The sequence below is a fragment of the Mastomys coucha genome, chromosome X (genome assembly GCF_008632895.1).
Source record: "Mastomys coucha isolate ucsf_1 chromosome X, UCSF_Mcou_1, whole genome shotgun sequence".
Lineage (NCBI taxonomy): Eukaryota > Metazoa > Chordata > Mammalia > Rodentia > Muridae > Mastomys > Mastomys coucha.
In genome coordinates this window covers 104,293,782-104,306,034 of record NC_045030.1, presented here as the reverse complement: position 1 = coordinate 104,306,034, position 12,253 = coordinate 104,293,782, and the positions used below count along the sequence as shown (strand labels likewise).

The window sequence follows — 12,253 nt, the reverse complement described above, 5'->3', positions numbered from 1 at the left end:
CCGAGGGAGCGGGATAAACCTAGGCACGCGGCGGGCGCCGGGTGGCGTCCCGGCCGAAGCTGCAGAGGTGCGAAGGCGCCGCGGCCGTCCCGACGCCCTCTGGCCACCCCTGCGGTGACACCGGTGGCTCGCGGCACCCGCTCCGAGCCGCCGCCGCAGCCGCCGCCGCCGCCTGCGGCGACCGACTAGAAGTTAGGGCCCCCCCACCCTGAGCGAGCCTCGCCCAGGCTTGTCACCTTTGCAGGAAATTGGCCCGCTGCCGCTTCCCGCTCTCCCCTGCCATCAGATGGACGCTTTCCTCCAGGACTCCTGGAGCTCGTCGCTGCCGCGCCTGCCGGCACGCTGCTGCGGCTCAATCTTGTCCAGCCCTGCGGGCGCAGAGGCCGTGGGGCGGCCCCGCTCCCCGAAAGTGTGCAGACCGCTCGGTTCAGCTGAGGAATCCAGTGGTTTCAGCATGACTGCTCCTGTCTCATTAGGGAGAGACCGAACCGCCGGCGAAAGGCTTTTTAGTCTTTTTCTGAAGTTAAAAAAAAAAAAAAAATTCAGTTGACATTCCCATTTTGACACCAGCACTTCAGATTTTTGTCTAGCTTCTGGTAGCATTTTGGAATGACCGAGTCTCATAGATTGCTTCTGGGCTTTGGTTTCCAACATGTTGTTAAATTCTAGCGCAACAGCACACTTAACTGTGTGGCCTTTTCTAACGTTTCATTTTCTAGACTTGTCTGAGAATACACAATAGTGTGTGGGGTTGGCAGGACTTTTTTTTTTTAAGCATCTTTATAAAATACTTTAGGTCTGGGATTTAAAAAACAGTTTTAGTTGAAGAAGCGGAGTGTGCTTGCGGTTCTGGAATATTTTGCTCGCTGAGTTAAAGGTGCTCTAATGGTTCCCTCTGAACTGCAAGAGACCATTTGGGTTTGTGGGGTGAGTCGCACATCTTCACGCATTGATAGAATGGCCAAACATTTTATTTACAGCAGTGACGTTCTTATGGCTGAGGAGAATTTACACTTATTGAAAATATATTTTTAGGAAGGAACAAAAAAGCCCTAAGAAACTGTCATTTTACATATTAACTAGAAAACCGGCTAATCAAATAAAACTGGCTGAGTGTCTGAAACTCTATCCCAGTGAAATATGTGGCTGTGAATATAATTAACCATCTGTCTAGTGAGCAATTTAAATTTGGGCTGGTACATTTTTATTACAGTCTCTAATTTCTGGAAGACTTGTACATTTTACCCAGCACTAACAACAAAAGCGTATTTGCTTACTAGGTCAGAAATGTACTTGTGTGGTGGCGGGACTGCCCTTTATCCCCACCCTTACATCTTGTGTAGTCTCCACACTCCTTGACCAGGGAAGTCAAAAGAAACCTTGGGCTTTTTTTTTTTTTTCAAGCAACATTTATAATAGGGGAATTCAAAGCCCCTCTGGCAGCTAGTGATTAGACATTTTTTTTTCTTGGAAATACTTTGCAAAATTTTGCCTCCCACAGAACCTAGATAGATTTTGTGTATTTGAGTTGAAAAGACATATTTTGTGTGTGTGTGCACATGTGTTCTAATAGGGTGGGGTGATTCAAGAAAATTTGTAAGGCTTAAAATTTGATTTCATTTACTTTGTCTTTTTCTACTTAATTCTTTGTAGAGCGCACCCCAAGGTTGTCTTTCCGTCTCCATACCTCTATGCCCCACAGAAATAGGTTAAGAAAAAACACACTCTTGTCCCTTTAGCCAGTTTTTTTTTTTACTTTTTAGCCAGTTTTTTTTACTTTAATAGTACCAGATATGTGATTTTTAACAATATGTCAAGAAACTGACTTTTTTGAAGACCAAACATTCAAAATATCAAGACATAGAATACCATGTATATTTAAATTCTCCCTGTGGTATGATTTTTAACTTGAAAGTAATTACTTGAAAAAAACTAAAAAGAGTTTGGGGAAAAGATTAGATTTCACAGACTCCAACCAAATAGCTATTGTTAACATAATTAAAAAGAACCACTGATTGATTGTGTAGCAGGCCAGAGAAAGCCATTTAAAAGAAAATACTTTTAAAACAAATATTTGCCTAAATTACAGCTCTGATAAATGGGTAACAATTATATAAGCACATGGCAGAATTTGAAATATCTCAAGTCTGTTAAATAAATCAGCCTGTTCGATGAATAAATCTTCAACGCATCAATGTTTTTTTTAACATACACATGCACACATGCAGACACATGTGCAAACCTGTAACATCCCTGTTGTCAAAGTCAAACAACTGCACAACACTGCTGTTTTCTGTTTTACTCACTGTCTTTCTCCCGTCTTTTTTCTTTTTCTTTTCACAATCTGATTACTTGTAAGCTACCCAGAGAGCAAAGTGAACTAAAGATGTGCTGTCGCTTTGCTTTGCTTGTGTTTACGGAGGTAGAAGAGAGAAAGAAAAAGCTCTAACGGCCGGATTTAAAACCCTTGAAGACGTACTCATGGAACTCTAACATAATCACTGTGGAGGTTCTAGTCTCACTGAAGTATTTGCTTAGGGGAGGGACTGTCTTAACCATTGATTGCAGTTTCTCTGTTCCTAAATCCAGTACTAGAGATTTTTTTTTCTTCTGCAAGCCCTTTCCTTTGTAAGAGGAGATTCTAGTTGGCCTTTGACTATTATATGTAAACTTTTTATCTGTTAGCGTACCTGTTCCTGCTGACAGTAAGCAAAAGAAGAGAGAAAGATCAAACAAGTGATCCGAGAGAATGATTCACTAAGAAGCAGTTTATTTTGGCTTCATTGTTTTTCCCATGTTGGAGGATTTCAGATTTAAACTTTTATTTTATTTTCTTATTTTACTTCCTCTGAAGAGTCAAGCTCCCTAGTTAATAGTTCCTCACCAGAGCACCCTTTCAAATCCAAGGTCATAAGGTTGGACATAAAGAACTTAGCTGGTTGTCCAGGATGCTTTGAAAGCAAAACAAAGATCCATGGCAAGAGCACAACTTCAGAGGACCTTTAAGTTCGTACCTTCACTGCTATCCAGAAAATGTATTTTCAGGCAGACATGAAAATTCCCGTCATATCAAACAACATCGGCCTCCTGCAGCAGTCCACGCATATCACAACTTAGAGAAGGGGGCCGTTAAGGGAAGCTGCCTTTTGAGGCCTGCTCTAGGTAGAGTCAAGGATCTTTTGTCTCTTCCCTCTTTTCTGAACAGTGATTCACAGACTTTGGCTATGGAATGTGCTCCTTTTTTCTTGTAAATGCTATGATCTAATGTCTCTCCTTGTTCTCTAGCAGAAAGGATTTCTAGCGTTTGTATTGCTTCTGCTGCGACTTATTCCAAGCATTCTTCCCTCTTTCCCGAGCTGAAGATGGAGCACAGGGCCTTGGACATGCTACCTCTGAGCTACATTTCCAGCCATTAGTGTTTTTGTCTTTGTTTTTCATGTTTAGACAGGGCCTTGTTTGTAGCCTGGGCTACTTTTGGATTTGTGATCATCATAGCTCCACCTCCGGAATACTGGCATTACATACACGTTCCAAAAACCCCTGGCTGATTTCTTGAGAGCAGCCACAATGCACACAGTTTTTCCAAAAATGGTGTGTCTATAGATCATCTTATTTCTCCCCAGTAAGAAGACTTTTATTTAAGCAGTTAAGTACCGTTTTCTCAAGTATCCCTGGATCCTATGAAAAATGGCCATTTCATTCTCCCATTGCTTTTTTCAAGTGTCACGCGAACTACCTTGAGAGAGAAGCTTCCCGTCCTGTTTATCTGGAGATTATTAGAGGCTTGAGACCAAGATTTGTACACTGGATCTAAATGGAGTAATTTCCTCCCACCCTCCATCAAGAACAAGCAGAAACCTAGATATGGTATCAATCCCTCACACAAGAGGCTGAGAGGCAAGAAGGTCCTGAGTTTGAGGCCAGCCTTAGAGACAGTGGTTCAAGGATATTTTGGGATATGTAGTGAGACCCTGTCTTGTTCTCTAAAAGGACGGGCCACATAAAACTCCATGTTCAATCCTTAGCACCACCTAAACTGGGCGTGGAGCTATGACTCCAGCATTCAAGAAGAAAAGGTAGGAAGACAAGAAAAGATGATTAAAGTCATCCTCAAGTTGGTAGCAAATTTGAGACCAGCCGGGATACACAAGAGCCTTCCCACAGAAGAAAGAGATCCATTTCATTTGAACAAAGTTAAAGTATTTCTTCTATTTGGGATTATCAGTAGGTTAGCATATGTTGTGGCATACTTGTTTTATTCTTTAAAAAAATTCTATGATTATTTGAAGTACAAGGCACCTTTAAAAGACACTATATTTCCTAATTTGAGCTGATAGTTAATTTTCAAAACTTGATAGACTAGTGAGCTTCGGAGCGATGGCGGCTCTTGAACCTAGTTCATCTTACATTTGTCAGCCAAGAGGTCTTTCTGTAGAAGAGCCTCAGAAATATTGATGCTTTGTGTCAGACAGAATTGGAATATTGTGTTCAAAGATATCACCACAAAATGGAAGTCTATGTTTGCACATACACATGCACTCAAAGAGGTACCCTCTGCACACTGGAGAGTGTTTCTTACTTTTATGAAAGGCTGGTAAGTGAGAATACGTTGGGGCTGGGAGAAAGCTCAAAGGTCAAGGATACTGACTGTTTTCTTTTTTCAGAAAACCGGAGTTTGATTCCCAGAAGCCATATGGCAGTTCATGGCCATCTGTAACTCTAGTCTCAAGGGCTCTGATGCACACTTCTGGCCTCCTAAGGCACTAGACATGTACATAGCACACAGACATACGTGAAAACAGAACACCACACACATGAAGTAAAATAATTTTAAATTTTTTGAAATACAGTAAGCTTTAAGTTTCTCAGGAAAACCTTAGGGTTAGGAAGTCCATCTGGACCACTATATTCATGAAGAAAATCTGTAGCACTAAGAGAAGTATGATAAGAGACAAGATGATCTTTTAAGTTGTCTGCTTCCCAAGTCCTAAGTCTCTGTGATGGACTTCCTTAATCGGGAGCAGGAGTGAATGAAGCCATGGTTCCCCAGTTGGAATCTGACCTATCATAGAATAATAATATTATCAAGAAGGAAAAAAAATGAAGCTAGTTAGAAGTGATATTTGTAAATATTTTCAAGCTTCTATGACTTAGTTGAGCTTTACCAGATCCATTGTTAATGCCTGAACTAATGTCTAGAGCATGAGAGATTAACAAAAGCCAGGACGAGTGGCAGGGGATTACCTTAACAGCAAAATTGGTAAGTGAATTTTGTTTCTGTCATTGTATCATTAATTATCATCTTTCTCTCTTCTTCAGTAACCGAAGGTTTGTGGCACTGCTAAGTTCTTTCTGACTCCTTTCCCAATGTGTTCCCTGTTGTTCTGGGCACGTGTGATTTATTAACCTAGAAGCTGGTCTTGATGATTTATATAAGCGGAAACTCACTTTCTCTTTGTTAAATAAGCGAACCACACCCAGAAGATACACTGCCTTACTAAGTAGAGGAGTAGAAAAAGGACCAGTACCATTTAGCTCAGTGGTCCCTAACTAGTGATCTCTAACTGCGGCATGAACTGGTATGAAAATTTAAAGGCCACCAAATGTAGGCTCTTCAGAGAACTGTATGTTTATATACACATACACCATATGCATACATTTCAGAAAGTCCAGTCATTATGACTTAAAAAGCCTCTGCATAACCAGGAGGTGGCATTACACCCTTTTAATCGCAGCACCCGAGATTCAGACAGGCAGGTTTATCTCTGAGTTCAAGTCCAGCCTTGTCTGGGACAGTAAAGGATACACAGAGAAGCCCTGTTTCAAAAAAACAAATGCAAAAAAAAAAAAAAAAAAAAAAAAAAAAAAAAAAAAAAAACACCAAAAAGCATTTTCCCCAGTTGTTACAGAGATCCTGTTGCATACCTGTCATGGTAATAGCAATTTGAAATGAAAGCCACGGAAAGGATTCTCAAAAATGCATGTTTTTGTATACTCATGATGTGTAGCCCTCAGTTACTATTGCATATATTTTTCTGATTAACTTTAATAGGCATTTTTATTATGAAAAAGAGCCACTTAATACCACTTGAACATTACTGTCCTTATTCTAAATAAGTTGCCTCATTTTAACAAATTGTAGATTTGTCAACTCTAGGCTTCTTTAAAAATGCTTTTTCATATACATGCATATAGTAACAATGAAAAAGAAGCTATGAATGTGAAAGAACAAGCAGAGTATATGAGAGGGTTTGGAGGGAGGAAAGGCTGGGAAGAAATGATGGAATTGTATTATAACCTCAAAAAAAAGAAAGAAGATGGAAATGAAATATGCATGTTCAGCTCTTACCCCAACAACTTAATTATTAATATATTAACATAACATTAATTATCACATTATACTCCATAAAAAGCTCTACCTTGCTCACTTTTCTCCTATCTGTATCTCTTTTGTGCCTTACTCTCTCTCTATTTCACTTAGCCAAGGGGTTGAGAAAAAGAGAAGATTGTTCTTGGAGCCAATTATTAGGTATGGTGATAGGGTCAGAGACGGAAATGACAGATATGTTCATGAGACCCTTGGGATTCATGGGCCTTTTGGACTATTAGTCATTCTGGAGTGAGTTAAAAGATTTCATCCTGGAACTCTAATATCATATATTAAATGCCAATCTCTGTAAGTGCTGCAAAAATAAACATACAGCACATCTGCGCTTTGCAGTAGGAATGGTAATATGTAGACTCCCTATTTATGAATAAATGCTCCTGGTATTTTTGTCTTAGCAGTTTGGACTATATGAGTATGAGAGTAAAATGTAACACTGAACTGATCTATTAGTTGTCATTTACAGTACAATTCATCAAATGTTTTTGACCATCTACTGTGTGCTAAGCACTGGGATATTGGGGATAGCAAGAGAAAAATAATAAAATGAATTGTCCTGTCATAGGAAATTAGGTGATTGGGTCTTCTGACTAGCTTTTTTTTTTTAAATTTAGTATACTTTTTCTACTGTCTCTGTATTCTATGTCTTTGGAAAATAAGTACAATTTTCTTAACATAGCAGAAAATTCCTCAGCAAATAGATCCCAAACTGTACTGAGACAAGATTCCCAACTTCTTAAACCTTCTTTGGTTTAATAGGCTCCATTTAATCAAGAGCAACATGTTTCTTTTCCTTGCAGTTCTCAGGAAGATGTGCTTGCTATCTTTGATTTCATTGGTGATGTGGAATTGCAAAAATAGCATTCATCATTATATATTGATGATTGCGCTGAGAGTACAATCTATACAGATATGGATGCATGTGAGTATGCAGGTATGAAAAGGCCAGAGATGGACACTGAGTGTCTTTGTCAATCTTTCTCCACCTTGTTGTGTTTAAGTTTTAAAATTAAATTTATTCTTTATAACTTCGTAGATATATACTGCCTTCTGGTTATACTCATCCTTTACCCTCTATTACTTCTCTACCATCTTTGCCACACCCTCTCTACAAGTCCCTTTTCCACATTTATGTCTTTCTGTGCACCTTATTTTTTTTAAAACAGGGTGTCACAATGAACCTGGAGTTTGTCAGTTCACTAAATGGTCTTGCAGCAACTCTCTGGAATCCTTATGTCACCTCTTCTTTAGTGCTGGCTTTACTGTGCCTGACTTTTTATGAGAATGCTGAAGATATGAACTCATGTCCTCATGATTGTGCACTATAGCACTTTACTGAGTGCTCCAATGTCCCAGTGCTCCAGTGCCCCAGTGCCCCAGTTGCCTATCTTTGACTGTGTTTTTAACAACGTGGCTGATAGATGTGTTGGTTTTCTACTATGGCTGCTATTTAAAAAAAAAAAAAACTTTTCCAAAAGTTAGTGGCTTAAAATAACATAAATTAGTATTCACTTGCTGTGGATGCCAGTAGTCTAAACCATGTTTCACTAGACTAACGTCAAGGTGTGTTGCTTTTGGAAACCATAAGAGCAAACTTTATTTCCAACCATTGTTTAGTTTCTGGATGCTACTTATATTTCACATTTTGTGAAGACTTTCCGTATTCAAACCTTCCAGTGGAGGACTGATTCCCCACATCTCATCACTTCAATCTTGTTTCTGTCTGCATTTCCTAAAACCTTAATTCCTCTTAGGCCATCTCACCTAAAGTATCCACAGATTCTGGGAGTAGCATGTGGACCTTTTTGCAATAATTAATAGATGAATAGGTTGACAGGACATTAAAAGACAAAGGGGCCTTGTGTACCACTTGCTCAGTTCTTCCAGTTGTTCAACCTTGCATAACCATGTATAATATCAAACCATGAATTTGTCTTTGTCATAGTGACTGTACAATTCCATCCCATCATATCACATGTGCATATTTGTATAACTACCAACACGATCAAGACAAATAATATTCATTACAAGAGGTTTGCTTGTGCTTTACCCATTGTAGTTTTTGCACTTTTACTCAATCCTTACCAAACTTTCATACTCACTATTCCGTTTTCCATATCTATAGTTTCCTTATTCCAAGAATGTTACATGGAGTCATAAATGACATGAGCTTTCACACAGCAAAATGCTCCAGCTCCATCCCCATTTTTGTTCTTGTTGTTCTTATTAGTTTGTTTGTTTGTGTAAGAAAGGATCTGACTATGTAACCCTGGCTAGCCAGAACTCACTTTGTAGAGTAGAATGGCCTCCAACTCAGAGATCTGCCTTTCTCTGTCTCCTGAGTACTGGGATTAGAGGTGTGCATCATCAGGCCCAGTCATCCAATTCATTTTGTTTGTAAATAGTTCATTCTTTCTTGCAAGTCAAAAGTTTCGTCTAGCATCACTGTATCACGATTCAGCTTTTCATCTGCTGAGAGACTTTGCTTATCTACACTTTAGTCTAGGAACACACAAAGCTGCCATGAACATTAATGTACATTTGTTTTAGAGAACACAAATTTTCATTTTTCTGTGATGAATTTTCAGGTATGGTTAGTGGTTTGTATGGTAAGTACATGTTTAGTTTCTTTAAAAAAAAAAAAAAAAACTAGTTTTGAACAAACTATCCCAGGTTGGTCATGGTGGCACATGGCTATCATCTTAACACTTGGGAGCCCAAGGTAGGAGGATCTTGAGTTGGAGGACAACCTGAGTTACATAGTAAATTTGAGTCTAGACTGGGCTACATAGGAAGACACTGGTTCAGAGAGAGGCAAGAAAAGGAGAGGAGAGAGAGAAACCATTTTGTAGAATGCCGATCTATAACTTATTAATTATAGCTTAGGAAGACTGACGTTTTGGGTACTTTAGTAAGTTTTAGAAACCATGCCTTTCTTACTTTCCTTTCCCTATTTATAATCTAATGGCTTTAAATATTTATTCTTTATGTATTTATAGCTATATCAGATATTATAATTTTTTGTCTCAGCTGTAAAACATAATTGAGAAATGTTAACTTTGCTCTTTCTGTTCTTTTTTCCTGAGGTTCCAAGATCGTGTTTTTGCATTTTTTTTTCTGTTTAGAGAGCATCATTTAACAATTATTTCAAGGCAGGTTTACAAGCAAGAAATTCTAACTTTCTTCCCTTTGAAAATTTATTTATTGCTCTTCTGCAATAGTATATTTTCCGCAAAGTATATTTTCATGGGACCTGAGGTTCAAAGTTGACAGTTCTTTTATGAGTGTTCTTCCATTCTAGCTTCCATGTATTCTGAAGAGAATTCTGCTGTCACTGTAACTATCTTCCCTTGTTGGTAAGGTTACATTTCTCTTTTTACCACGTTCAAGGTATTATTATTACTATTATTATTATTATCATTATTATTTAAAGAAGTTTGACCATGATCCATGATGTGCCTTGGCATGGAGTTTTTTGAATTAACCTACTTTGAAATATAGTTAGGTTTTTGAGTATGAAGGTTTATGTGTTTTGGCAATTTTAAGACTTAGAAGATAATTAAAGACAAGAAAAGAAAAGAAACATCATTTTAAATTCCTGACCCACCTCCTATCACTCTTAGCTTCCTCTGATGACAGGAAACGTTTTGCTTTAGTTCTATAATTCCCAGAGGCTCTGGACATTTTCCTGAGTCTAGTTGTTCTTTCTTACTTGCATCAAATGACTCCTATCATTCTATATGTTAATTGATTCATTTCTCAGTTCTTTCCATTTTGCTATAGAGAAGGTTCGTTTTTGTATTATTGTATCTTAATTTCCAAAAATTCTGCTGTTTTTCTATATATGCTCTATTTTTATATTTTGTATTTTTCTCTTTGTTCCAAAAGTACTTGTAATTGATAATTGAACCATTTTTGTTACAGGAGTTTTAAAATCATTGGTAATTCTATTCATCTTACTTTTTAATTTTCTTATTTTTGGTTTGATTTTTATTTTTATTTTCAATATATCTCAACTGCAGTTTGTCTTCCCACCCTTTCTTGTTTCTTAGTATAAGGGAGGGGTGCCTTTCCTTATTTAATTGCTTTTTTTTGTTCTTGAGGCAAAGCTCCATACTGTAGTTTAGGTTCATGTGGAACTCACTGTGAAGCTGAGACTGGCCTTGGACTCACCACAGACCTCCAGCATTGACCGCCTGAGTGCTGAGATTACTGACCTTGATAAGCTATTTGTTTTATTTTTTTACTTCTTTTTATCTTACATGTACAGGTATTTTGCTGTCTGTCTGTGCATCATGTGTATATTGATGACCGTGTAAGGGAAACAGCTTCCTCTTCACTCTTTTCGAGTTGTACAGTTGAAGTTTGCATAATGGCAGCATTTTCCACTTTGAAGAATTGAGTCTCAGAAATGTTCAAGTGAGTTTCTCAGAACCACACTACACATTACTTTGAGCCATAGTGATGATTATAGGCCAGGCCTTGATCTTTAAACAGGAGATAATGAAAAAAAAAAAAAAAAAAAAAAAAAAAAAACCTTACTTCCAAATGCATGGTGCCTGTTTTTATCCATTGCATTGAATACTCAACTTCACCTGACTCACTTCACCACCTACTCCTTCTCAGTTATCAATGGAGCCTTTAACTTTCCCTTTGATGTTGCCCAGGACCTGCATGTTGTTTGACAGCAGCTGTTTTCCTGGTTTATTGTGTAGCTGGAGCAAGGTCGTTGCTGCCCCGATAGAGTACAATCTGGATCCAGTATTTCAGGTACATTAGACAAGAGAGGCTTGAGCTCCTTTGTGTGAAAAGGGATCAGAAAGGGAAGAAACATTAAAAACAACCATTGTATTATAAGGTACCCTCAAAAAGCAAAGAGAGTTTTGAGTTTATAGCTGAGAGATAAGTGAAAAAGAATGACAAAAGGGGTCAGGACAGGAAAGCAGAAGACACTGAATTGATAAAAGTAAATGGATTCAATGACCAATAAATATGCAACAAGGAGGCCAAGATTATAGATATTTCTTCCAAGTTGAGATAATAAAGATTATTTTTGACTGTGGCAATAACTTGGGAGAGGGTATTAAGGGGGGAAATGAACAGCGTCTCTTCATTAGGTTCAACTTTCATAATAGAACAACGTTTTTTAAAATGTCAAAATATTTAAGTTATTGTGAGATAGTAAATTCACTAAACTATGTTCCCTATATGATTCCTGGAAACCAGTATGGCATTGGTTCAAAAAGGAATGACAGAATAAATCTGGGTGTGTAATAGATACCATGAAAAGGTAAGTGGCGATAAGCTTTGTCTGGAAAACTCAGTTAAACAAAGGAATTTAAAAGTCATACGACAGTAAAGCTGGGACATCCAGGAGCCCTAATCCTGAAAGAGAAACATTTGTTCGATCTCTGACTTACAGACTTTCTTTGGTGACTTTGATGTATCAAGGCTCCAGGGCCTCTATCTTATCTCACTGACCGTGTCTTTATTTTTCTTTCTCTTATTATTTTTTCTCTTCTTTTCAAGTTCTCTGGCTTTAAGGTTAAGTTCATTTGTCATTTATCAAAATAATCCTTGAAAGGTAAGAATATAGCTCAGTAGTAGAATGCATTCAAGGTCTTAGACTTGGTACTAGCACTGCAAAAGATATCCACTAACATTATTGAAGTGTGTAGAAAAATTCCAACATTTTTCTTTTAAACTTACGTATAATTTTGTTTTGAATAATCAAAAGTATTGCAAAACACTGAGAATCAATAACATGACAAACAAACCTGGATATATCCTCAGCTTGACGAACTTCAATACTTTGAATGTAAGTTTGCTTTCTTTTTTTTCTTTTTCTTGCTGTCTTTCTTTCTTTTT

The 12,253-nt window shown here is 37.9% G+C and overlaps 1 protein-coding gene across 4 annotated transcripts in view; it reads left to right on the top strand.

The window, feature by feature from the left end:
• The window catches only part of Nexmif (neurite extension and migration factor), a 116,918-nt gene that overhangs the window by 1,481 nt on the left and 103,184 nt on the right, over positions 1-12,253 (top strand). The gene's annotated exons all lie outside the window — the stretch shown is intronic.